Consider the following 26872-nt stretch of genomic DNA (forward strand, 5'->3'; position numbering starts at 1 on the left):
AACTCTGTGTGTGTGTGTGTATATATATATATGTGTGTGTGTGTGTGTGTGTGTGTGTGTGTGTGTGTATATATATATATATATGCACACACACATACACACATGGAATACCCATGAGGAAAATATCAAACACAGTCTTCCTCAACCTGGTGCCCTCCAGGTGTGTTGGACTACAACTCACACCGTCCCCAGCCACCATGACAAGTGGCCATGCTGACTGGGGAGGATGAGAGTGTCCCTCAACACATCTTTTAACACCAGGAGGTTAAGGGTTGTTTCCCCCCCCCCTTGCTAAGGCTACCCAAATTGCCTGAGCCACCCCTGCCCCATTTGTCTTCCGAACTGCCTTCCCCCACTTAGTAGAGGACACACCGCCGCGATTGGGGATTGAGCCTTGACGTGCAAGACTTTCAGCGGAGGGGTGTGTGGTGGTGGTGGTGGTAGGGCTCTCCTGTTCGCTTCCGTTTGTCAGAACGAGGTTTTTTTTTTGGTATCCTGCCTTTTGGTGGCTTACAGCTGAGAAGAGACATGGCAACCGAAACCTTAAGACTGTCTTGCCGATAAAACTAACAGCGGTTAAAATGTCATAAAAATCACACCGGCGACTGTAGACCAAAAGCACACCGCTGAAGGTACTGACTACAAAGATGTCTGCAGGAATGAAGCAGTCTTAAGAACCTGATTTGAAACGAGCAAAGATAGGGTGGGGGGCAGACAAATTTCTCTTGGATGGCTATTCCATAGCTTAGACATCACTTACTTTGGGAATCAGGTCAAGTCTAGGGCCAAATCAAGTGCCTATTAGCAGCTTCTCTTAGCCAGTGAGGACAACACAGGAGAAGCAAGCGTGGGTCTGATTGGAGAAACTTTCACAGAGCCATACAGTGCAGATTTTTACCTCACAAGCACCATCTTCTTGCTAGCCCTACCCTGACGTGTATCTAGTTTGCAGTCATTCTCAACCAGAGCACTTTGCAAACGCCACCTGTCACGACACAGGCCTCACACACCAGGCCTTGTCGCACACAAACCCTCCTCAAGCCAAGTGCCACCACATGAACACCCTGAGGGTAAGGTAAAGTCTAGAATCTGAAAAGGTTTTACTGTGTATGTAATAAGCTGAAGGTTATATATAAGGTGTTTACGATAGTAACTGTAGAGCAGGTGATAAAGCCAAGCAGACACGTGGTTTGAGGTAACAAAACAAAATAAAATGTTTATTTTTGTTTAACAGATCTTAGTTACTTCAAATTCAAGTTAACCTGCTTAATCTAGTTTTAATAATAACAGTAATCTTAAGTCTCTTAAAACCTTATCTCATTTCACTCTCCACACCACTGACAGTCCTAACTGACACCCCCAACCAACTAACCCCCAAGCTCTAGACGCCCCCATTTATACTCCTAGCATCATCAGCCGCCACACCCACTCAGTCCAACACTCTGCACTCACTAGACATATGAAGGCAGACATACCTAAGGGAACAGAACTGTGGGGTAATGCCACACCATCCCTTGCTGCTTCTACCCTTCCTGGTATCCCACACCAAGTGAGGGATATTCTCCCCTGAGTCCTCAACTTTTTGCTTGCTTCTGGCTGAGAAGCTTTGACATGGTGAGGGAGAACCTCACCCTGCTGCCCACGTTTCCAGCCATCATGCAATCTTTCCCAAATTGCTGCCCTACAGTTATTTTGGACTATGACTACCGTTAGCCCTAGCCAGCATGAGCAATGATCTGGGATGGTGGGGGTTGGAGTCCAAAACATCTGCAGGCACCAGATTGGGTTAGAACCAGCGATGTCTTGGAGTAACCCTGCCTCCTTTGCTCACTTTAATATGGCTGCCCTCCTTCATTCAGTAGCTCCTGGATAATCGGCTGAAGCGATATTGGTGAAGTTTTTTTTTTGTTTTTAAACACCATTCTGGAATGAAAACAAGTGGCGGTGTGTTTTCCTGTTGAGCTGATTGAAGTTTCTGTGTTGTTTTCAGGGGCGTGTGTAATGATGAATGGACAAAGAGTCAGAGGAGGAAGCCCTCCCCTCAGACTAACTTTTCTGTATTTCTGAAAAATACTCAGTGGAGCATGTTCTAGAAAAATATGAATGATCCCCCCCCAGCACTTCCTCAGAACAGTAGGAAATCAGAATGTCTTAATAACCTGGATACGCCTTGCAGTAAAAAGCACTAAGTTACAAGCATAGTAGTGCCCATCTAAATATACAACTGATTGCCAAAGATGTCTGTGGCTAACATGAATATGTCTTTATGAAAGGCGTTCTCTGTCATTTGAAACTTAAAAAAAAGTATGTCTGTCCTTTTGGAGACTCTTGACTGTACATTTGTACTTTCAAACATATTTTAAATTAGAAGTCAGACACTTTTTAGGGCTACAGTGAATCCTCGTGCTAGACTTTAATGAACTGTATTAATTGTACCACAGCAAAGTTCAGCATCACCCGTTCTGAAGAACTGTACAGTTCCCAAACAGCAATGGACTTAGCTGCTTAAATCCTTGTTTGAGGCAGGGAAGTTAATGCTGGTGCCAATATGACAGGGAAACAGAGGCACTGGATTGAAGCAAAGTGTCCTAGCTTAAGGTCAAACGGTGATTCAATGGCAGAGTCAGAAATGGAATGTAAGATATCTTGGTTTCTCTCCTGAGTAGTATATGAAGATGAGTTGTGTAGGGGAAACTCAGCTTTCTAATTTGGAATCTACAGTCAGTGGAAATTTCTTTGGTATTGCTGGTTCTGTTGTGTTCTGTGCTTTAATGGGTAGTTGATATGCTGATTTGTAATATCTGTTTTGGTATTCTCACATGCTACTTCACTACAAACAAAGCAGACTTACATCTTTATAATTCATTTAAACAGAAATTCTGGCTTGCTGTAATTTCCCTACATTTAGTGCTGCAGAATATCTGGTGTCTGATAATAGTGCACTGTAAAAAGTTCATTGGAGTTGTTTGATTGCTCTTGCGTATCAAAACCGCAACCAATGTAAACATATTTCATTCAACATATACATACAGCAACAGGCAAACCTGTGTTCGTGTGCTGACTGTTTAAGCTGCAACGCTGTGTCCACATCCAGATGTATTCCCAAAATGCTTTTCTTGGGTTTGTAGTATTGAAAAGTAACACTGAATTTCTTTAGAGAGTGTGTGTGTGTGATGTGGGCGGGATTGTAGTTAGGCTTGATGGTTCGTTTGGAGAAAATTCCAAAAGCAGCAATAACATATTAGCTTTATTAGCCAATTGAAGATGAGTTATGGTGAACTTAGAAGCTTGCTCAATAATTTGTGACATTTCAGTTGATCCTAATAAAGGTATTATGCTATTGCTGTTTTGGGATTATTTTTATGTTGTGAAGGTTGATGTTTTGCAGACTGTCTGGGATGTAGCCAGTCAGCAAATTTCCAAAATGTGCCCATTCCATTTATGCTCTCTCTGCTTCTTGCTAGTGCTGGGAGATTGCGAAGGACTACCTGAAACCAAGCCTCTTCCTACCCCCTCTTTTTTCATTTGAGTGGTCCCTAAAGTCTATAGGTCTGAAAATGTAATGCTACTTATGACTTTCTAATGGCCCATTTTGCCTTCATTCACTGCATCCTTCTGAGGTCACATAAAGTATTAAGGTATGCTACATTTGATGGCTTTCTATAAATGATGCCAAAAGATCTGGATATGATTCATTTGAGCCAAAGTGGTATAATGGACAGTCTTGGGCTGTTGACCAGAGAGACTTGTGTTCAAATCTCTGCTCTCTATTGATGTCTACTGAGTGGCCTTGGGCAGTTCTCTATTGCTTGGCTTATCATACTTCTCAGGGTTGTTGTGAGGGCAAAAGAGCACAACCCATTGTATGTTCTAATCTCTATGGAAGGAGGACAGGATACAAATGTGATGAATAACGCACTATGGCCCAGGTCGCATGTTCACTGCTGCCCACCATGGTGCATGCTGGGTGTGTCTTGAATATTCAATCTGTTGCCTGTCGTGTTGTCCAAATAACAGACCATTGGTTATGTGAAGATTATTTAACTCACGATCCCTGGGTTTGGATGACGCAACAAGCTGTGGGCATGGCTTGAATATGATCATGTGAACTGGCCTTATATCTTGTAGCCCAATGTTTGGTCAGATGTATCTCTTCTCCTAAATCAGAACAAGCATTCTAAGAGCCCAGCAACCATGAGTCACTGACCTATATTGTGCGTAACTACTAACTCTAGGTTAAATAATTCTTGGAAAACAACCGAGGAATGCCCTGTTTCTGGATTGTTGTGATGTGCGAACCTGGCACTCTTCAGGGTTAAACAACCCAGAGTTTTAACCCCAACAGTATTCCATGGAGTTTACATTCTGCTCTGGCGATGCATCGGTTAAACAACCCATGAATTGCTGTTAAGCACGCATGTGTCGCTGTTGTGCCATGCTAAATTTGAAGCAGTACCCACATAGTGTCAGCACAAAGGTGAGTGTAGGGGATGCTGCATTTTGTATACCATAGTGGCATAGATGCTTTCTGTTTGCCCTCCATTCCTCTTTCTTTATGAATGTCGAGCATGACACTCAGTATTGCTTCTTTGTGCTTCTGATTGTAGTATATACAGTCTTATGAGTTTTGCCATATATGAAATATTTTTGTGTCTTACCTTTAAAAAGGGGTTGAACGCAAGTCTGTTGATTCTGTTTCCCCACCACTTGTTATTCTATCTTGGTTCCTTTTCTGACTGCTCTACATATAGCACACTTGTATATTTTTCTTTCATGTTGTCTTGTTGCATTGGGTTTGGCCAAAGTCAGGGATCTAGCCCTTTTCTTTCAAATTCTGGGCTAATGCTTTAATCACCAATGTGGCCTGTTTTTTGTTGTTGTTGAATAATATGGGAAGAATGTTGTCAAAGTGATTCATTCTTCCATTATTCTTATTATTCTCTCCTGGAACTTCCTTATAAGTACCCAAGAATACAGAAACTAGTATTTTGTAATCTCATGAAACATCGCCGTATTAAGCTGTGTAAGCCCCGTTGAACACAATGATTGGGTTTGCATGATTGACAGGCAGTTAACAAGTCAAAATGTGTGTGCTAGTTACATGCTGGCGGGTTTGCATAATTACCCTTGGCAGGGTGGCTTGTTGCGTTGTGCGAACCGGGCCAGGTTGGCTTGCTGCTGTGGGTAGCAAGCCACCGAGAATCCATGGGATGTTGTAGGGTTCTGGGTGGCTTGTTACCCATGGCAACAAACCACCCTAGCCGGGTTTACACAACAAACTTTTTGCAAATCCCCTGGCATGTAACTGGCATGTGTAACATAGTTAACAAGCTGATGTATCTTGTTAACTGTCTGCCAGTTGTGCAAACCAGGCTAGTGGGGCTTCCAATCCTATCCTTGATTGTTTGGAAAGAATTTAATATACTGAGTTCTTATACAAGGGGAAGCAAGTTGGACTTGATGTGGTCAAGGGGGTGTTTTAGAGGTAAAAGGAGCTCAAACTACTTTGCCCAGCTTCCCCTTTGGATTTTCACTTTGCACAACAGGCAACTGTGTCATTTGTGTACATCTGGAGCTCTGTGAGGTAGACTTTGGCATTAAATGTCATTCCACATGTAAGATTAAATCAGCTCATGATGTGAATGTAAACCCTACATCGGTTGCAGTGTATAATTTCTGTTCTGAATTTGCTTCTACACTAACAGAACTCTTACATAATACAAGAAATGTTAAAATGTATGGAAATGCCATAGTGCGATTGGACACTGTCTACTAAGTGATGTTGAAAGGAGGCAATAGTTGGAGCCCCATCCCTCTTCCTCTCTCTTTTTCCTGCCCTTCCTTCAGAGAACCCATTGCAGAATATGTGGTTCTTTCCCCCTTCATTTTGTCCTCATCACAACCCTGTGAGGTTAGGCTAAGAGAAAGGTTGGACTAAGGCCTGGTTCACATGATCACTGCGGCTTAAATAAGGCACAATGCATGCTGGCCATGATTTGAGTAATCACTGCCCAGATGCAGTTTTTCATGTCAAGCCTGGCTTTTGGGAGGATTAAACAACATTCAAATAACCCATGGTCTGTTTTGGGTTATTTGAGGGTTGCTGAACACTTCAGCAAGCCATGCTGCCCCTGTTTGGTTTGGGTAGTGATTATTCAAATCACGCATGGCATGCATTATGGGTTGTTTAAGCTGTATTGATTGTGTGAACCAGCACCTAAGAGGGTTGCCCAGTGAGCTTCATAGCTGAGTGAAGATTTGGATCTGATTCGCTCCAGCCCTCTAGCATATACGCTCTGGCTCATGGTGTGCAGGTAGTGTAGCTAAGTACTCTTTTGTGCCTAGATCTAGATCCAGCTGAGGGCTTTCCTTCCCTCACCCTTCCAGCTACCAATAGTCATTGCTGGGGCCATCAGAGGAGGGGGAGCTGTAGACAGGCACTGCTCCATCATGGCTCAATCCAGACCTATTGGGAATCAACCTTTCCCAAGCAACATTTTGTCTTTCATTTCATTTGGTTCTTATTTGTTGGACTTAGCTATTTTGGAAGCCAGTTTTCCTCTTGATCGTGGAATACAAATAAATAATAAAATCTCTCTAAGGGTGAGCCAGACCTGCTTGTAGTAGAGTTTGGTTGGCCTCCACCATCGCTGCCTTAAATAAATTTTCTCATTGAGATGCCTGGGTTGCCCTAGCCTGTGGCTTGCAATTCTTGGGTGATCTTAGGTGCATTTAAGCTAAACTCACAATGAGGCTGGTACTATAGCCGCATATAACAAAAATGCTAGTTCTTTCCTGCATTCACTGTCACTTGCTTGATGTTAGGCCATTGTTTAAGAGGTAAAAGGAGCAAGGATGTAGCCTTGCTTTCCCCTCCTTCCATTCTTTGAAGGTTGGGTGAAGGGAAATGGTTACCAAGTGCTGAAATGCTCTTTCCTGTCACAGGAAAGAAATGGCAAGGAGTAGCTGTATTTGTGGTGTTGTTGTTTTGATGATTCTGTTAAAGCCACAGCAGCTTTCTGTTCCTTAAATCCATGTGAGACAGAGGGATTTTGTGAGGGGAGTTCAATCGAGATTGCAATTGGGAGGAAGAACAGATCTCCACATTTCAATCCCCACATTTGAGTTTTACACTGGTCAAGACTGCTGCTGTTTCAGTGGAAAGCCAAGCTTTGACAGCAGAGATAATGCATGCATATTGATGTAATTAGAAGGACAGGCAAGTTGATGTCTGGCTCAGGGGCAGTGTATACTTTCTGCTTTAAATCCAACTTCTGTCACTGGTAGGATTAGGAAGCTGCTCTAATTTGTCAGAAGAGTGGTTTCCCTGGTTCTCTGGGTTCTTGAATTCCGCAAACATGTAGTCTTTCCTCTGATTTTTCTCATTGCTATATGTCTTTGGCATGTAGCAGTTAGTGCTGGTTGCTGATTTTAAGCTGAATTATGAGATGGTTCTATTTATGGCAAGGTGTGAAGGCGGGCGTCTTCATGACTGATTTTTGAAATGAGAAACCTGAAAAATGATATTCTCTAATTATTTTGCCCATATTTCTATACAAATGGGTCTAAAGCATTTCATAGAAATAGTCCTGTTGGTGTTTCACAGTTACTTAAGTTAATTATATAAAGCGTGAAGCTGCCTTATATGAAGACAGTACAAAGCTACTGATAACTTTCGACACACTAATTCAGCGTTCCCTAACCTGGTGCCTTCCAGATACATTGTACTACAGCACCCAGCATCCTTCAATGAGCATAGAGAGGGCATTAGATCGGAGAAGGCTTCACTAAACAATTTTAGCAACTCAAAGAACTGGGTGTGCTATGTTGACAGCCACACAACAATTTCAACAGAGTTCAACTCTCAGTCACTTCAGTTTTGCCATCGCTACTTATTTGTTCCATCTCATACTGACATATATGTATTTCAGTGACATACATGTTTTCTTTCACATACCTGCAAAGCATTAATTTCAACTTTGAAGCTGCCAAGCTTGCCTAATACTGTATGTGCAATTGGCATACATTCATTTTTATTAATGAACTTATGAAATGGCATTTTTCCCCCACAGAAAAATAAAGCCCTGGGAAAAAATTCCACCCCACATCACTGCATAAATTGCTGTTAGTCTGGTAATTCTTACAACAATCCTGAGAGGTAGTTTATTTTTTATATTTCAGATGGAGAGCTGAGGCTTAAGATATGATGTGACTAGCCTAGGGTTACCCAAGGAATTCATGTTTGGGGCTGAGCTAAAGTTTAATATTGGAACATTTACTATTTTGCTCAAGCACTTCACTGCTCCAGCTTCAGGACATACTTCCTGAAGCTTCACCTTGTCCAAAGAGCAGTATTCTAGCTTAAGCATTTCTAATACATCACATTTTCCCATGAAGGTCTCCCTTCTAATTACCAGAACGGCCCTGGCCATATCACTCCAAGAGATAACAGGCTTCACCATCCTATTCCCTTGCTGTTGAAAAATCTGCCCGCCCCCATTAAATAAGGTTTACAAGGAAGGTAAATCTTTAGCGATACTCTGCGAAGTGACACATTAACTAGCTTATCTTTGCGTACAACATTTTAAAGATATGAATCCATATGAAACTGCTAAGTATTATTCATTTCTAAAGAGGAGAGAGAGGGGATAGAAAGGGAGAGTTGATTGTGCTTGCAAGCTTGCATTTTTCTATTTCTCTCCTTACAGAACAACTGGAGAACTAATGGATAGGAGCCTTTGCCAGGTTCTGTCTCTTGCTATTTACAAATACGGGTAGAAAAAGCTCACTACTATTAGAAGATGGTGTATTCAGATCTGTAATAGATGCAGCTTTCTGAGTCATGAGAGGTGAGAGTTCGCTGTTTGCATTGGGGATGGTCTCGTAGCGCCTCTATAAAGGAAACAGTTGTTTCTGGCAACTGAAAATAGTTATTCCTGGCTTGAGGCAAGCTAATTCTCCTTTTGTGAGTGGGTCGATTCATTACAACTGTGTCTGACTACACTTAAAGTTCTTACTGCGTTTCTCTGGGTAGAATTTTTAACCGAGTTAGGAGTAAAGAATGAAGTTGCCAACCTATATAGCAACAGAAATACACCAGAACAAAAATTAACGTTGGCCTTATTCACCGCCGTTAAAGCTGTGGATTAAGGTGTCTTCTGAGCAGGGCCATTAGCTTCTTTGAGATCAGGGTCAGCATAATCAGGCACATGATGTGGGCCCGCACCCCAGCATAGGCCCACTTGCAAGAGCCCCCTGGAGTTGCTCCTCTTCTTCCCTATTCACCTGCTTCTCTTTCTGGTGGTGTGAAGGAGGAGCATTAGATGCCTACTTGCTGTCTGCCTGTCAAGCAAGCAAGTGGGAACAATGATGAGAAAGAAAATGAAGACCAATATCATCTGGTGACAACGTCAGTGAGACTCATTGAGGGAAGCAAGGCCCATTGAGGGTGTTTTGCTCACAGGCATTCAAAGACCTGGAGCCAGCGCTGTTTGAGAGATGTTTGAGAATTTAAAATTAAAACCATATATCCAGATTTATTTATATATTCCATGTGCGTATATTGTCTTGAGCCCAGTGCCTCCGAAATAGAGAAGTAAAGGTGATGTGATGTCTCTAAAGCCTACAAACGTCTAAAGTAGTCTTTTCAGAACGGATGCATGTATGTATGCAAGTCTGATCTCAAGCCTTGAGCAACTGGGAGTTGTTGTATTCTTTCTGTTCCTTTTAGACCTTTTGTGGAGGAAAGAGGCATCTTACAATCCAACAATGTGGTCGTGATGAGGAAAAACTACACCTGCTGCATAATGTTTGCTTTCTGAACTCTTAAAGGGACAAAAGGCATGACTCAGATGCAACGTGGCACTTTGCCATAGTGGCTCTTCTAAGAACCAACTACCCTCCGGGCCACTGATGAAGGAACCAGCTGCTCTTTCTGCTGGGTTTGGCATTTTTTCCTCTCTCTGTATTTCACCCACACCCTGTTATCTTCGTAAGAACCTGGTGCCTTTTAAGCACGCTTGCAAGTGACAGTTGTTTTGATCCCATAGAAGTTTCTTCTGCCTCCCTTCCCTTCTGAATTTTTTTTTTTTACTTGGGGTTGTCTGGAGACAAGGATCCATGCAAAATGTCTGTATCTACTACAAGCCTTTTGGGGAAGGGATAGTTAAAATATATTTTTTAAAGAATTTGAACAAGCTACTTAAAATAGAACTTGGGATGAAAGAGAGAGCCTTTTTCTACTCATTTGAATTTCTAGCTGTTCTTCCTTTTTGGATTCAGTGAGTATTAACTAGTCAAAGGTTTAGATCAGCCTTTTAAATAAGCCTACAAATGTTACTAGCCTGCAATGAATTTTATTAGCTTGCAGAGGGCTGGCGGAGGAGGGACAGCAAACTTTGTCCTTGCTGCATTTCTATGCCGGGCACAGAGAAGTGGCAGAGCGCTCCACCCCTTCTCAATCAGCCTTTCATGCAATTCCGTGGACTCACTTGCATGAAATACCTTGACATCGATGGCTGCTAGGCTAGTGCTTAAACACAAGGCGAGTTCTGGCATAGTATAGTGCGTCTTCTTTGCCAGCGTCTGATATCTGTCATTGATTCGCATTGGTTGTAAAACCTCACCCAGATTTTATACACAATTCAAAATGTGCAGAGACTGAATCAGGATTACCATTTAAAATTTTGATTTCTTTTTAAAAAGAAGCTAATTTCCTATTTGGAGGATCTCAAGTGGCAGTCCTCTATTATGTTTATGGCTGTTAGTGTACATAGAAATTGAGATATGTAAAACAGTTAAGGGGGTACTTTCATTGAGCCCATGTACGATGACCACCACAATGATGATGAAAACTCAGTTTAGTTGGTCCAAGATAACTGAACATTAGTAAGGGCATGGGGAGAATCCCTTCTTAGTTACCGAACTATGAAAAACAGCTATTGAAGAAAGGCAAAACTGCTGTAAGACCCCTCATTGGATAACCTAAAGCAGGAGTACACTACCTTCGGGCCACAGGTGTACCAGGGAAGTCTGTTGTGTGACCCCTTGCCACTGCCAAATACCCATCTGCTCCGTAAATTGCTGTGGAAATGGAGCTGCCAGTTGGGGTCATAAGAACCTATGAAGAGCCATGCTGGATCAGACCAAAGGTCCATCTAGTCCAGAACTCTGTTTACACAATGGCCAACCATCTGTCAACCAGGAAACCACAAGCAGGGCACAGGTGCAACAGCACCCTGCCACCCATGTTCTCCAGAAGCTGGTGTATACAGGCTTTCTGCCTCTGATGCTGGAGGTAGCACATAGCCATCAAGAGTAGCAGCCATTGATAGCCTTCCTCCTCCAGGGATTTATCCAAACCCCCATTAATCCGTCCAAATTGGTAGCCATTTCTACATCTTGTGGTGGTGAATTCCGTAGTTAAACTTTGCACTGTGTGAAGAAGTCTTTCCTTTTATCTGTCCTGAAACTCACTGGAGAGGATGATGATGAAGCCTTCTCCCTATCATGTTGGTGGTGATGGTGCAGAAGCAACACATCCAGTTGGGTTTCAGGAGAGGAGAAGGAGACTTTCACCTTCTCCACCTCTCAGCGCCTAGTGTGCTGTTTACACTTGCCAGTTGGGTCAAGACACTGAAGCAGCCTGACTCTGAACTAACCTCCACCCTGCTACCCCACCCCCATCCCAGCCATGTTGCTGCGGGATCTCAAGTGGAGAGAAGGTTAAAGCCTCTTCCCTTCCACCTCCAGTGCACGCTTGTGTCGGCCCCGGGCCTCCCATTGATATCGGATATGGCCTTTGGGGCCAGAAAGGCTGTGTACCCCTCATCTAGGGAATGAGTGCTTCTATTACATCATTTCTCCTCATTTTTTCCCCTCCTGTGTCCGCTTGAGCTGTTGTGTTTGCTTTTCACAACAATCCACTGTTAGGACTCTATAGCTGTGCTCTGTGTGCTGCTGTCACGACAGAATGTTGCTATGGGAGCAAATAAAAGCCTTGGGCCAACCAGCCCATACAAGGAGCTTTGAGTTATATGAGTTTTAAGTGACTGCCCATAAAAGAGGAGAAAGGCATGGAGGAATGGGAGGTCCTGCGTGCTGCTTCACTGCCATCTCTTCCCTTGCTTGGCAGAAAGATTCTTGAGGTAACGAAAGAAGAAAAGCAAAGGAACAGAGCAGACAGATTAGGGGCAGGCAGCCTTTTGGGGCCATAGGAAACTGTCCTGGGCATCAGCACAAAATGGCTGCCCTGGGAGGCATGGCAAAGGACAAGTAACCTGCCCCAAAGTCTGAGTACAAGGCAGAGGTGGAGTCTGAGCCCCAACCACTAAACAATTCCATTGAACTGGGAACATTGGCAGTAAGAAAATGTGTTAATTGGAAACAAAGTGGGAGGGATAGGACATTTTTGTCTCCGGGAATGCATTGTTGCCCACGGGCACCACATTGTCTATCCCTGGTATAATGTCAGGCCGGCCTTGTACCTACTGGGTACATTTATTAGGAAATAGTTTGAGAATGTCCAGATGTCTCTGCAAGCTTATCTCTGTAAGAAGTTCCCATGGTAGTAACCAAAGGAAGTGAGGCAGGTGGCTACTAGGAGGAGGGCCTTCTCCGCTGTGGCACCCCGGCTATGGAATAAGCTCCACAGAGAGGTCAGCCTGGTGCCTACTGTGTTCCTTTCGTCGCCAGCTGAAGACCTTTTTATTCTCTCAGTATTTTAACACTTAATTTTAACTTAAATTTAAATTTTACTGTTCTAACTCTGTATTTTAATCTTATATCAATTTTTGCTGCATGGTTTTATCCTGGTTATGCTTTTTATACTGTATTTTGTATTTGTGTTTTTAACCTGTTGGTTGTTTTATTATGGTTTTAATTTTTGTGAACCGCCCAGAGAGCTTCGGCTATTGGGTGGTATAAAAATGTAATAAATAAATAAATAAATAAATAAATTGTTCACTCCCTGCCCTCGGCTTTGAAGCTGCTGGTTCTCAGGGAACTTAAGAGTGTTTTGGAAAAGGTGGGGGCTGCTCTTCAAAGTGGGTTGTACTGTCTCACCCTCTTGGCACGTGGGCATAGTTTACAAGTCAGAGGACCTGTCTGCCAAGTGGCTTTGAATAGGCTTTAAATGCTGGTGCAAAGCTGAAAAAAGCTTTGCTAGGTTTCATCTCTCGACGCAATGCCTGACCTCCCTCCTGCTTTGGCTTCCATCTCTGCTTGGGACTTTGAAAGCACTCTGCACATGCACGGTTTGCTATTTGAACTTTGGATATCTAAGAACTGTGCCATGAAAAGTAGTGAGGCTTTTCATAGACTTAGACTTGCATATGCTGTGAATTCTGTGTTTGTGGCCAGACTCAGGTGGCAGGGAGTTCCCAATCCTTAGCAGAAGGATGGGATTCCTGGGCCTGAGGCTTAACCTTTCCTGAAGTTGTAGTAATGAGGTCAGCTCAGTAGTGGTAGGCTGAGATTGACAAGTGCGCGACGGATCTCTCTGCCCGGTTCTGGTGGCTCAGAGCAACCTTTCCTGGGACTTTGTTTTAAGAGATTGGCCATGTTCCTTTGAGATGGCAGTGTATGCAGTGTCTGGAGAAGCTCAAAGTGGTTACTGGCCACTATTCACCACCCCACCCACCCCAAGTGTTTACCTTAAGGATTGTTTCAGAAAAAGAGCCTAAAGCTTTCTAACCATCGTTCAGCTTTAAGCGTGTTTTAGAGACTCTGTAACCATTAAGCTTGTCTATTGTGTGATTTCCTCAATAAAAGAAGTCTCACTGATGTGAGTGTTTCGTGTCAGCTTGCCAGCACGTGTGAATGCCAGAGGGAACAGGCAATGAACACAACATATAAGGCTTGTTCAGACAACACACTAAGCCATGGTTAGGCCACTAACCCTTTTGCAGCAAATGGTTAGTGAGCGTGTTTGAACTGTGGATATGTAGCCACCGTGGTTAGGAATGGTTCACATGACACGCTAAGCCATCATGTTTAGCTCAATATGCTTAACCACTGTGGCTTAGTGTGTCATCTGAACAGGGTTGTAGACTGCTATGATTTTACTGCTTCTCGCCAAATTTGGCCTTTCCCCAGCATTAGTGGGCTGAGTTGTAGAGATGAAGTGGGCCATATTTACTCTGATCTTGCACCGTTCTGAACAATCTTGGCCTTTCAGGAACATCCTTTTCTGCTTGCTTTGTGTCATGAGCTCTCTCTTCCATTGCAGTGAGCTTTCATGCCTTTGGGCCTTTGGTTGGAAGCTAGGAGCCTTTGTCCTTCATGATGCCACCAATCCACCTCTGCCCTGCTCGTCTTGGCTGTCACGGAAGGAAGCAAAGTCTATCAGATATAACCCGGAGCTTTTTGAAGAGGATCTGCAAATAAATGGAGAACTAATAGAGTCTGAGGGACTCTGACTGGTTTCATTTGCCTGAAAGGCAACTTTCTGCCTGTGGAGAGGAGCCAAGGCTTCTGTGTGTGTGACCTCAATGAAGATGTGGAAACTCAGAATAAAAGGAGAGATGTCAGTATCACCATCCCTAGTTGGAAACTCCTATAGCCTATTTACATTTCTTGTGACTGCAATATTAATTCCCAGAGAACCGATTGCTTCCCCTTCCTTTTCTCAAGAGGATATGGTCATTGACGTTTGGTTTCACTGGTGCATCACATCTAGGTCATACCTTACTGACTAACCCCAGGATTAGCTGCCTCTGCTGTGTTATCATTTTAGGGCTTTCTACATACTATGAATTCAGCTGGCATGTTGTTACTTGTTGGGAAGTAACTTACCTTGGCAAGAAGAACCTGTCACACCAGCTGACCTTACTGACTATAATTGCCCTCATGGTTGAGGAGGTCTGTGCCACCTTATTACTTTGTCTGGGATGTCCAAATTTTGCAAGATCTGAGATTTTTTGGAGCCAATCTGAAGCACTTTTAGAACACAATTATATGGACCCTCATCCCAGAAGTAGAGATGTAAAATTTCCGGAAATTTTGAAGCCATGGAAAAAACCCAGTTTTTTTCTGGGGGGAAATTGAATTTTATGGGGGAAATTGAAATAACGCAATATTAGCACTTTTTACAAATTGAAAGTCACTTTGTTACTTTAGGAACATAAAATGCAATTATGTCCAAGTTGGTTTGGCATAACGTTATTACATTTGGTATATTAAAACTAGTTTATTCAAACAATTATTACAAATTTAATTTACTTTTTTTTGGTAACAAATGGAGCTACAAGCTCCTGAACTGTTAGGAACACCTGAACTGTAAGGGACCTCTTTGGTTGTGCCAGTTTATGAGGAGCAGGCAATTTTAAACAATTTTTAAAAACAACTGAAGAAACCAACAGTAACAAAAAAAATTATGTCTCCGCTAGTCCTCCAGTGTCAAGACGTAAAGCCCCCATTCCCATAAAAAGAACTGAGAAAAAAAAAAGGGGGGGACCAAGATTCACTGAATATGCATGAAATTTAATCAGACTCATTTTCTGACCTATAGCTATCAGTATTAGTTTCAGTCTCTGCTTCCATGACAGTGCTGCCCCCTAGAGGCAGAAATGCATCTTGCTCTTGCATTTGAGAGTTGTAGTCTCAGTTTGCAACCTAGGACTTGCTTGTCCTTGGTGCACAGACATTGTAATAATCTGATACTGTACAGTTTTTAGAAATCATTTGGAGAAGTAAATATCTGAACACCTTGTCTTAAACATCTTATTCATCATGCTAAAATAAAACATCCTGTAATCCATTTTTTCTTCATTTTTTTCAATTTTTCCAGTTTTTTGGGGGAAAAACAAAAAAGGCTTAGGAAAAAAACGGAGAAAACCCATTTTTTAACTGTTTTTTTCTGGGATTTTTCCAGGCCTTCACATCTCTACTCAGAAGGAAGCTTAGTGTGGTTGTATAAGCTGGGGTGAGGGACTGGGTTCAAATCCAAATTTAGCTCTGAAGTTCACTTGGTGGCCTCGGGCTTGTTGTTTACTCTCAGCCTAATCTACCTCACAAGGTTATTGTGAGTATCTAATGGATTTTGGGGTGGGGGACTATGTATGCCAACCTGAGCCTTGAAGGAAAGGCATTGCAAAAATGTAATAAGAATTTCATACTGCAGTTGGACTTTCCTGCCCTGCTGCCTTTAACTTGGTTATACATGGATTCACAATTAAATAATAGTCTTCTCTGCCATGTTTTGAACATTGTACCTAGGATTTCTTTTGGGTGTGTATTTGGGGGAAATTACTAGCATGTTCACAACTTCAGTGGCAAGCATTTCCTTTATTTTCTTGAGCTATGGTGGGCTCGTGGTGGAAGAGAAGGAGGCAGTAGAGAAGTCTTTCGTTGCTCCTCCCATTGTGTGTGCACGTAGTAGTTTCTAATGAAAGTGTTCCCGCCTTCCCTCTAATGTTCATGCTACCCCTCTGCCAGCCTGAGGCCATATCAGAGACAGCAGTCCTCTCAAATCTAGGACAGCGGGTAGCAAATTAGGACACAGTGAATGATTTGAGCTGGAAAATGACAAATAATATATAAACTCTGGAAAGAGAAACAGGGCTTCGTTGTGATATTAACTATAGCTTATGATGCATTGTAAAATGAGCAGAGGTCCTTTATATGTAAATTGCCACAATTGGACATTAATGAAGCAGCGAACTGGTGTGGTGGAATAGATAGCTCTGGAAGATGTGGGTTCAAACTCCTGGTTGTTATCAGCCTCACTTTTGTCTTCGTCAATTTGGGATTTTCATGCCCTACCTCATAGGTTTAGGGTGCCATCCTATTGATTGCACCCTTGATCTGAAGCCCCCAAACATGATCATCCAATGCATGGCAGAAAGAGCAGCAGGGTTAATTTTTGCCCCCCCCCCATCTTGGGGTGGGTGTGTTGGATCTCCAGCTCCCCCCCCTCCAAGGATGGAGCACTGTCTCTAACTTCAGAGGGTGGGGAATCGCCAGTATCCCACGGTCCCTGAGACAATGTCTAGGGGGCATAAATAAGATTGCTCCCCTATTGAGGTAAGCAATTGCGCCTTTTATTTTTATTATTTTATTTATTACATTTATATACCGCCCCATAGCCGAAGCTCTCTGGGCGTTTTACAATGTACATATCTACAAAGAATGTAGATATGATTCCTAATAGTTTTGATGGCCAGTATGAATCTTGCCATCCTCATTGCTAATAGGCAAGGCAGATCTGCTATCTGTGTTAGTGTTGGGATTTCCAGAGACCAGTTGATGACAAATGACGAGGAAGAGCAGTGCATGATCTTACTAGACTTGTGCTATGCAGTCACTTGCTGTGATGGAGCTAATGGAGACAGGGAATTTATGCCTTGGGTCATCTTACATGTACATATGTGTCACCTACCCCATTTTCTGATTCCTTAGGAGTATATAACATTCCTTTGGGGGGAAGTTAGATTTGCCCCTCATGTATTTTCTGTCTTCACTTGAATATTTGTTTCAGCTACCTTTCCCAAGTTTAAAAAAAAAATCTGCCTGAGGTAAAAGCCAATAAAATATGATTTAAACTTGTGTAAACGTATAGCTTCTCCAAGGGTGAATAACAATAGATGGAAAACGAAAATATGATTTTTTTTAGAAGCCAAAGATATAGCAGCAGCAAATCCCAAATAGAAATCTCTTGGATTGTTTCTGAGAGATGATTGGGCTCACTGAGCTTGAAAGGTGGGGAGATATTTATTTTATTTTTTGTGGTGGTCAGGCAAGCATGGAAAGCATTTTTTATGTGCCAATGCTATCGTGAAGGAAGAGCAAGATGTAGATGTAATAAACACCCCAATGCTATGCTTGGATGGTATCCTTGGGAGGACATTTTTAGTAATAGGAATTGGAATATAGAGTCATGGCAAAGGTTTGGTTTTCAAAGTCCTTGAGTGAATAACCTGCAGTCTTAGCTGGCAGTCCTGTTGAGGTTCAGGTTTGCTTAGAATAGGGAAATTATCTGGGCCGTACCACACAATTACTCCTAAGTGTCCCCAACAAAATTGTAGAAAATCTGAACTCCTTGGTACTCTAAGGGAGTTGAGGATGATGAAACAATTGGAGTGACCGAGAACAGATGACCGAAAACTTGCTGTGAGCATGATTGAGCACAGATAAGAGCCCATTTTTGGTCTTAATCTGTGGTGGTGATGATGGCAAAGAAATCCCACTTCTCTGCTGTCATAGCCTGTCAGCACAGCTATTTGGCTTCTCTACATAAATAATAATAATAATAATTTATTTATTTATTTATTTATTTCTTACCCGCCTCTCCCTTTGGATCGAGGCGGGGAACAACATTAAAACAGGAATCAACACATCTTTAAAAAATCTTGATTTAACATTGATCTGGATAGGCCTGCCGGAAAAGGCTAGTCTTTAAAGCTGCCTTAAAATCACACAGAGAGTTAATTTTATGAATCTCCTCCGGCAGGCCGTTCCACAATGCGGGGGCGACAGAAGAAAAGGTCCTCTGGGAAACTGATGTCAGCCTAGTTTTGGCTGACTGAAGTCAGTTCACCCCAGAGGACCTGAGTGTGTGGGGCAGACTGTATGGGAGAAGGCGATCCCGCAGGTAACCTGGACCCAAACCATTTAGGGCTTTAAAGGTAATGAGGAGCACTTTGTACTTTGCCCGGAAACTAATTGGCAGCCAGTGGAGTGATTTTATTTTTATTTATTTATTTATTTAAATAAATAACATCTAGCTCACCCCTAGATGTACTGCATTGGGTCTGGTGGTGGAGCCTTTAAAAGCCTGTTGTGGCCAATTTGTAATACATTTTCTGGCTAAAATCACTTGTATTTACACTGAATTAGATAGGGTCAGTGTTGAAGGCACTTAGTACACCGACTTGCTAAGTTGTGATGGATAACTTTGAGCTTATTCAACCAGAGAATGTGGGCAAGCAACTTGAAAGTTTGAGACCTATCACTATCTTGCGCATGATAACTATTGAAAGCATCCAGAGCAGGTATGAAGACCTGGTCCTTGGAGGTAGTAAATGTCTCCTTGAGAGAGGGTGTGGTCCTTGCTGTCCTAAAGAAGCAGTAGTGTGACTCTTACTAAAGAATCAACTTTGGACCCTTAGAACTTAAACAACTACTGTCTAGTCTGTAACCTGCTCTTTCTTGGTAATGTGTTGGAAAGGGTGGTGACCTGTAAGCTCCAGATGGTTTTTGGAGGAAACTGTTTATTAAGAACAGCCTTCCCCAAGCTGGTTCCCTGCAAATGTTTTGACTTCAACTCCAGTAACCCAAACAACATGTCCAACAGTGAGGAATCCTATGAGTTGTAGCATCTGGAGAGCACCTGGTCTGGGAAGGTTGATCTAGATCCATTCCAGTTTGCATTCTCCCTTGGAGTTGGGATAGAAATAGAATTGATCACCCTGATGGATGACTTAAGCTGAGAACAGAATGGTGGGAGTGCAACCCTCTTGGTCCTTCTTGACCTATGGTCAGCATTTGATACTATCAACCATCCCATTCTCTTGTCCCAACTGTCTGGCCTGGGCTTAAGAGGCACAGAATTTATTTAAAACATTTCTTGGCCATCTTTCAGGGGAGAAGCTCTCTTAAGGCAGCTTACAGCAATAAAACATGTAAAAAACTGTTAAAATATTAAAAGTGATAAAAAGACCAATTGTAAACCTCCATCCAAAGTAGTTGGCTTCCCAATCCATTGTACTTCCATCTTCTCTGGATTGAGTTTCAGCTTGTTCGCCCTCATCTATCTCAAAACAACTGGTTCAAGAGTTCTACAAACTCCCTGTGGGTCTACAGTGAGTCTAAGACGTTCAGTTTTGGAAGATAGCATTGGGTGATTTCTGTTATGCCCCATGGCTTTGGGCTTATGGGGTGCTGCGGGGTTCCATCTTAACCCCAAAGCTTTTCATATTCTATATGAAATATTGGGAGTAGCCATCTGGAAGTTCAGCCTTCGATGTAATCAATATGCTGATGTCTTGCTTCACTGCCACTACTTTCCATCAAAAGATTCCAGGATGACTATGTAAGTCTTAAACATATGTCTGGACTTGGTTCCAGTGTGGATTTGTTGCTGTGGTGTGGCCATCAGCAATGGCTAGGATTGCTTTTTACCCTATCTAGAACAGTCATGGTTATCTTTCTCTGGTTACCTCCAAAATAACATGCTGCAATGCACTTTATGCAGGACTGCCACTGAAGATGGTCTACCTTCACCCATACAATCCTGTCTGAGTGCTAAGATCTGCCTCCTGTCTGCTTTTAAGAACAGTAAGGTTGGCACGCGCTAGAGACAGGATCTTCTTGGTGGTAACCCTGAGTCTTTGGAACTCCCTTCCAATTGACCTATGCCTTGCCCTTTCAAGCCTAACTTTTACAAAGGCCTTAAAACTTTCCTTTTGGAAACTGCCTCTGATTGATTCCACGTGTTGGCAGAACAACTTCATAAGCAGTTTCTGGTCATCTTTTCTGATGTGATCACCTGTAATTTCCAGCTTGTTTCTCACTTCTTCTGTATGTCACTTTGGGAGGGCAAAGCCCTAAAATGTAGTTTAAATTTACTTTTAATGAATAAATACTAGAAGTGCAGCAGAATAAAGTGGGTGGAATGGACTGCACCACTTCAGACTGCAAGTAGAGGTACATGTTTGATTGCTTTCCTACTTTAAAAGCTCTTTGCAGGCAGAAATCAAGCAGAACAGGCAAAGGACAGGTTTAGAACCTTATCTCTCTTCGGTGCTAGTTGTTTGCTTGTAGATATTTGCGGTTGCAGCTGCTGCTGTTTAAATTTTAACACAGGGCATCATTTTTTAAAAAAGTCATCCCCAACCTGCAGTCTGAATTGTTGCAGCCCAGTCTAATAGCACATTCCTTTACATCCAGTGTGTGTGTGGGGGGGAGAGTTTTAGTGAATTTGGTCTGCTGGCTAGTGTTGTGAAGGAGATGCCGGTTTCTTCCTGTTAAGACTGCCCCCAGCTATTTCCACCATGTTAACAACGTCAGCTTCCTAAGCAGACTTTTTGGCAACACTGCTGCTGCATTAGAAGAAGCCACACCTGCACTGCTTTAAAACAAGCTACTTTGGTCTCCCTTATCTCTTCGGATATTAGCTAGCTTATTAACACCTGCTCCCTTTGCCCTTCAGAGCTACACTGTGCTGCTCAACTCTTTAGTTCTACTGTTCACCTGAGATTAATGCCAGGAGTGTGTGGGTGAATTCCAAATCTTGAAATGTTTTTCAGCATTCCTCATTATGAATAACTTTGAGGAAAAAGTGTTAAAAATGACTGAAGTTGGCAAGTTTGACATTTTACATTACTTTTACTCTTGTGGATGAATTTACGCAAACAATTTTTTTTAAACGTGACACCAGAGTTGTTTCAAAATTCAGCAAAGTTTTTCAGAACTGATTTTCTCAGCTTTGTTTCATCTGCAGCTTGTCCTCTTAACGTTTATGTGTTTTGTATAATGTTTGCTCTTCTATCCCCAGCTTGGACTTAAGTTATATGATATCACCTTAATGCTTTATCACATTTTAGCCCCCAAGAAGCAAAAGGTGGTATACCATTGTAGCCAATGCTTTGAAGTAGGTGAGGCTGAGAAACCATGGCCAATCCAAGGCCATCAATTGAACTTCATGGCTTAGTAGAGATTTGAACCCAAGTCTGTCTGTGTCTTCCATACCTGAGGTGTGTTCTTACCTAGGTGGTAAACCTGTGTCTGGACTACACCACTTCAAACTATTGAATGCTCTTCCTTTCAAAAGCATTCCATGTACATAGAATACTAGCATGCCAGGGCAAAAGGATCTATTCTAGTTTTCTCCCTAGCATGCTAGATTTCTATGAACAAGGAATGTTTCTGAAATGTGGAGCATTTAGTCATGGGAACCACACCACACTCTGAAGTGGTGCAGCCGAATCACAGTTACCATCTCAGGGGGAAGTTGTAACTCTAGTTGGCTGCCTCCTTTAGACCAGGGCTGGACTGAAGGTATGTCTTTTGTACCTTGCTCAGCTTTGTTGGATCTTGTGTTCTAGTAAAACAAACCCACAAAGTAGATCCTGCAAGACTGAAGGCCGCCCACCTCTGCTTTGGACAGAATTTTGGTATGTTTCGAGTGAAGGTCTCCCTTTCACTGCATCGCTGCAGGGCATTCTTACTTCGTTATCTAATCTATTTGGTCAGCCTACCTTGACAACCCTAAAGCTTAAGAAAAGGAAAGCCATATATACCTCTTAACATTGTAAGGTCAGGTCAGAAGTTAAAGTAACTGATACTTGTGGCATTATTAATTAGGTTATGGCTTGGGTTTTTGCCCTCGCTGCAGTGTACAGTGCTTCAGAAGCCATTCATGAATGCTGAATCATGGGCACCCGGCATAGCAGATATTCCAGGGAGACTGTGCCTGGCTCTTAGTCATGTTTATCTCTTGGCTGCAAATGTGCAATAACAACAATGCTGCTCTGAACAGACTGGCACAGCCTCAGATGGGAAGGTCTACGGCTTACCCAATCAACGCCTAGTTGTAGCAGACAAGGAGAGCCATGCTGTCGTTGCACAGAGAGTGCACCAAGGCTGAGCTGCATCAAGGGACGGAGTATGCTTGCCTGTTTTTAGCCATGTCAGTTTGACTTTTTGACTAAAATATTATTAAGTGGACAGAAACAGTCCAGTACTTGCTTAATTGTCAAACGATCGAAGCCAGCTCAAGTTGAAACACCCTGCAAGGCTACCGGAAGATGCTTGTGTTTAACGAAAGGAATTGCGCAACTGAAGCTGTGCTCAAAAGAACCAGCATTAAGTACTGTGTAAGAATTATTCTGGAGAATTGGGTTTTATTTTTCTACTGGTACTGACAATAAAATTCTACACTTCTTAAAGCTTTCTCCTAAAGCTAGCATGTGAATGTCTAACGGTCCTGATTGGGGAGGGGCTGATTGGGTAGATTGGACTGGAAGGAGCCCCCCTTCTAAGTCTGAGTGCCCACCTGTTCCATAGAGGAGGAAGGAACAAGGATTGACTCCCAGAGGAAGCCCACCCAACCTGGAAGCTTCTCTTTCTGTCAACTACAATGATGAATATGGATACCTCTACAGGAGGAAATGGATATGGTGAACTGTGGGCTATTTCAATGCAAACTCAGTAGGGAAAACAGTGTGATCTACTCCCGCCTTAAAATAGGTGTGAACAGTACAAAACCTAAGGTATGTCTTCCTGAGTAAACCTTGCAGAAATACCTAACACACAGCCACAAAGGATTCCTCTCTATGGGTCAACCCAAGTCATGGTTTCCACTAACCATATTTTAGAACCCAAACTCATCATTTGAGCTTCCAGACTTAGAGGGAAGCCATGTGTTACAGGGGAAGTTGTCTTCTGTTTTTCATCTGCTGAGCACTCCTGTGGCATAGAGGGCTCTGGAGGTAGAGCAGCTGTCATAACTCTAGTTTGCCAGTTTAGGTATCACAGAAAATTATAAATAGCACAAACCATGGCTTGCAAATCTACTTCACACTGTGGTCTCTGATTCAAGTTTGCTGGTTTGATTATAGGCTATGACTTGTCCATTTGAATACCACAGTAAATCATAGTTAAGCTTCCTTACTCATTGTTTCTTGTGATAACTAAATTGAGCTGCATTTCCTCCCCCCATCATAAAGACTCTGAGGATGGTCTTAGTGGCTGCAGTTGCATATACAGGGAGAGAGTATGTATTAAGTATGTACGACCAAGTTACTGTGTTCTGTAAGAAGACACTCCTAACTGGACTTCTAGGATGATTATAGTGGAGTTGTGATGCCCATGTAATAGCATGCCTTCCCTCTATAGATTACAGCTCTAAACATACATTATATCTGGTTTCAACAGCTTAAGAAATATTTTTGGCTATAAAAGTGTTTTTGACTGTTTCCTCTGCAGACCAGGTGAAACAATAAAAGTGTATCATATCATAAGAATAGGACCAAGAGGATTTGGAAACTGAGACTTGTTGTTTTTCTGAATGTTTTCAGAGACTGTATATAGCATGGTCCAGGATCATTTTATTTTCCCCTTCGTGTGTGTGAGAGAGTGAGAGAGATAGCGAGCGAGAGAGAGAGAGATATGTTTAAATAGTTGCTATGCTGCTAATGAGCCAAACCATGCCAGCCCACACACACTTTTGTTAACACCATGCTAAAAATGAAATCCATACACAATTGGCTAATAAACTGGAAAATATGAACAGCCCTGTTGCACCTCATTGAAATAATGTTAATTGGCTTAATAGTGCACAAGCTCCTACAGTATTTGCTTTTCTGTTATTTTTGTTTTTGAAATTATGTACTCAGTCCTGCTTAATCACTGTCTGCTTATTTAGATCTTGGTGTTTATTTGGCTAAAATGAACTCCCTGCTTATAAATTCGTGGCAAAAATGTGAGTGGAGTTGCCGTTTAAAAAAACAACGCAAAATCTCCCAAACCCACATAACACTCTCCACTGCTTTTCTATAGATCATAGAATCATAGAATAGCAGTGTTGGAAGGTGCCTACAAAGCCATCGAGTCCAACCCCCTGCTCAATGCAGGATCCACCCTAAAGCATCCCTGACAGATGGTTGTCCAGCTGCCTCTTGAATGCCTCTAGTGTGGGAGAGCCCACGACCTCCCTAGGTAACTGATTCCATTGTCCTACTGCTCTAATAGTAAGGAAGTTTTTCCTGATATCCAGCTGGAATCTGGCTTCCTTTAACTTGAGCCCGTTATTCCGTGTCCTGCACTCTGGGGGGATCGAGAAGATGTTAATTAGGATACTGTTGTTTTACTGCAAATTCCTCAAACACGAAACATAAGCAGGAACAAACAGTGCTGAGGTTCCCCCCCTTCCACATCCCTATTGGTTTTAGGGGATTTCGGTGTTCAGTCTTGTTGGAACGCTTCAGAACCCCATAGTCATGATAAATATGGGATGCTCTACCATTGCATTGGTTGTCCATAGGAGCTGTTCTGATTGGTTAAGGGCTTCTGCAACCTTGTGGTAGCTGATACTTCGGTGGCACTCTGTGACACATTTGAGTGTGTTCATAGACTCACAACTGCTTTGCATCCAACGCAACCTGGGTGTCACACTTGGGAACAGAATCTATGTCAGAGGGATCCTTGGCAGCATTTAATTGCGATCGCGTGAATCGGTTTCTGTTTCTGCCGGTTCTGAGTGGATGCTTGCAGAAATCTACCTTCTTGTTTCAGGGCCTTTTTGTTTATCTGCACTGTTTGTCAAAGCTTGCTGTTTTCTTTACATTTTAAAAGTATTGTTGACTGACCTTGGTGCTGATCAGGTTATGAATACAAAATGCTTCTCTTTTATGATGCTTTCTGAGTTGGAGATGATTTCCACTCTTCACGAATGTTTGTAAAGTGTGAGTGGTATTAATGCAGTGCTTGAAATCTGGAGGATTTTCCCCTCTGAGTTTGAGATTATAGTGTTCAGATCCTCAGAGAATCCTTAAGTGCTTCTAGCAATTGGCAGGGCATCTAGATTATTTTGTGCTAAAGATCTCCAGTTCAGCTTCCTCTAGTCTCTCAGGCTGTGGTCTGGAAATTCTTACAGCAATGGCAGTTGCTTTATTTATCTATTAAAATAATAGTAATTTCACCCTGTCTTTCCACATGGTTCTCAATGTGGCTTACAACATAATTAAAACAGTATATTACAAATAAAACCATCATGTAAAAACTGAACAATAATAATAGTAATAAATACTAACAGACGTAATAATAGCAGTGCAACTTAAGTAGTTAGCAAATCAAGTTAGAAGCCATTAGGTATGTAGGCTAACAAAAATGTGTTACCTGGTTCCTAAAAGCCATTAAATAGGTGGTAGTTGAATGAATATGCCACCAGTAAAATGCCTGTATCCCCAGCAAGGACCCAGAGATGACAAATATTTGAATGACAGCCAAGTTTGTGCATGGGAGCAAACAGGCCTTCAGATATCCTGGTCCTAGACCATTTTAGGGCTTTTCAGGCCAGAACCAGCCCTTTGAATTCTAAAGGTAGATTACTAATTGACTTTTTTTTAGGGAATGGAGAGAGAGGATCATCTCTTCTTGTTCCAATTAACAGCCTAATGGATGTATTCCTAGTAGCTATCATAAAGCAACCCTTTATAAGCCCAGTAGTCCAACCTGGATGTTATTGGAGCATGAATGGCTGTGGCCAGATCAGTTAGGACAGCGGTTCTCAACCTGTGAGTCGGGACCCCTTTGGGGGTCGAATGACCCTTTCACAGGGGTCACCTAAGACCACCGGAAAACACATATTTCCAATGGTCTTAGGAAACTGTATTGACTGAACTATGTCATGTATCATCTTTTGTATTATTAAAGCTATTGTTATGTATTATTTTCATTAGCAAACCATCCCATGACAATGGATCGTGTAGAGAAGAACGAAAATAATTTTATGGTTGGGGTCACCACAACATGAGGAACTGTATTAAAGGGTCACGGGATTAGGAAGGTTGAGAACCACTGAGTTAGGACCACTTCTGCCTCTCTGGTAATACTGCAATCTTTTTCTTCTGGCTTGGACCCAGTAACCAGTGTTGGTCTCCTTGTTCAGCAACCTCCCTTGCCTGGCCTGCAAGCAAGCCCCACCCCTAGTCTGGTGCTTGTTGCCATGAGACTTATGGTGGTAGCTGATTAAGATTCCTTACCAGCCAGCTTCTTCTCCATCAAAGCTGCCTCCAATGCATACAATGGCTGGCTCTTCAAGTAGACCAACTACTTGAAGGGTCATCAAAGCTCTTGGTTTGTAATTAACAATGGGCTGCTCAGAGTCTGCAGGACTGAAGTTGAAATGGTTCATGCCTATTGAAGAACAATC

General features: G+C 42.4%; 1 protein-coding gene across 1 annotated transcript in view; it reads left to right on the top strand.

Moving 5' to 3' along the window:
* Positions 1-26872, top strand: part of CAPN15 (calpain 15) — a 121385-nt gene that overhangs the window by 594 nt on the left and 93919 nt on the right. The gene's annotated exons all lie outside the window — the stretch shown is intronic.

The sequence above is a fragment of the Elgaria multicarinata genome, chromosome 17, assembly GCF_023053635.1.
Source record: "Elgaria multicarinata webbii isolate HBS135686 ecotype San Diego chromosome 17, rElgMul1.1.pri, whole genome shotgun sequence".
Lineage (NCBI taxonomy): Eukaryota > Metazoa > Chordata > Lepidosauria > Squamata > Anguidae > Elgaria > Elgaria multicarinata.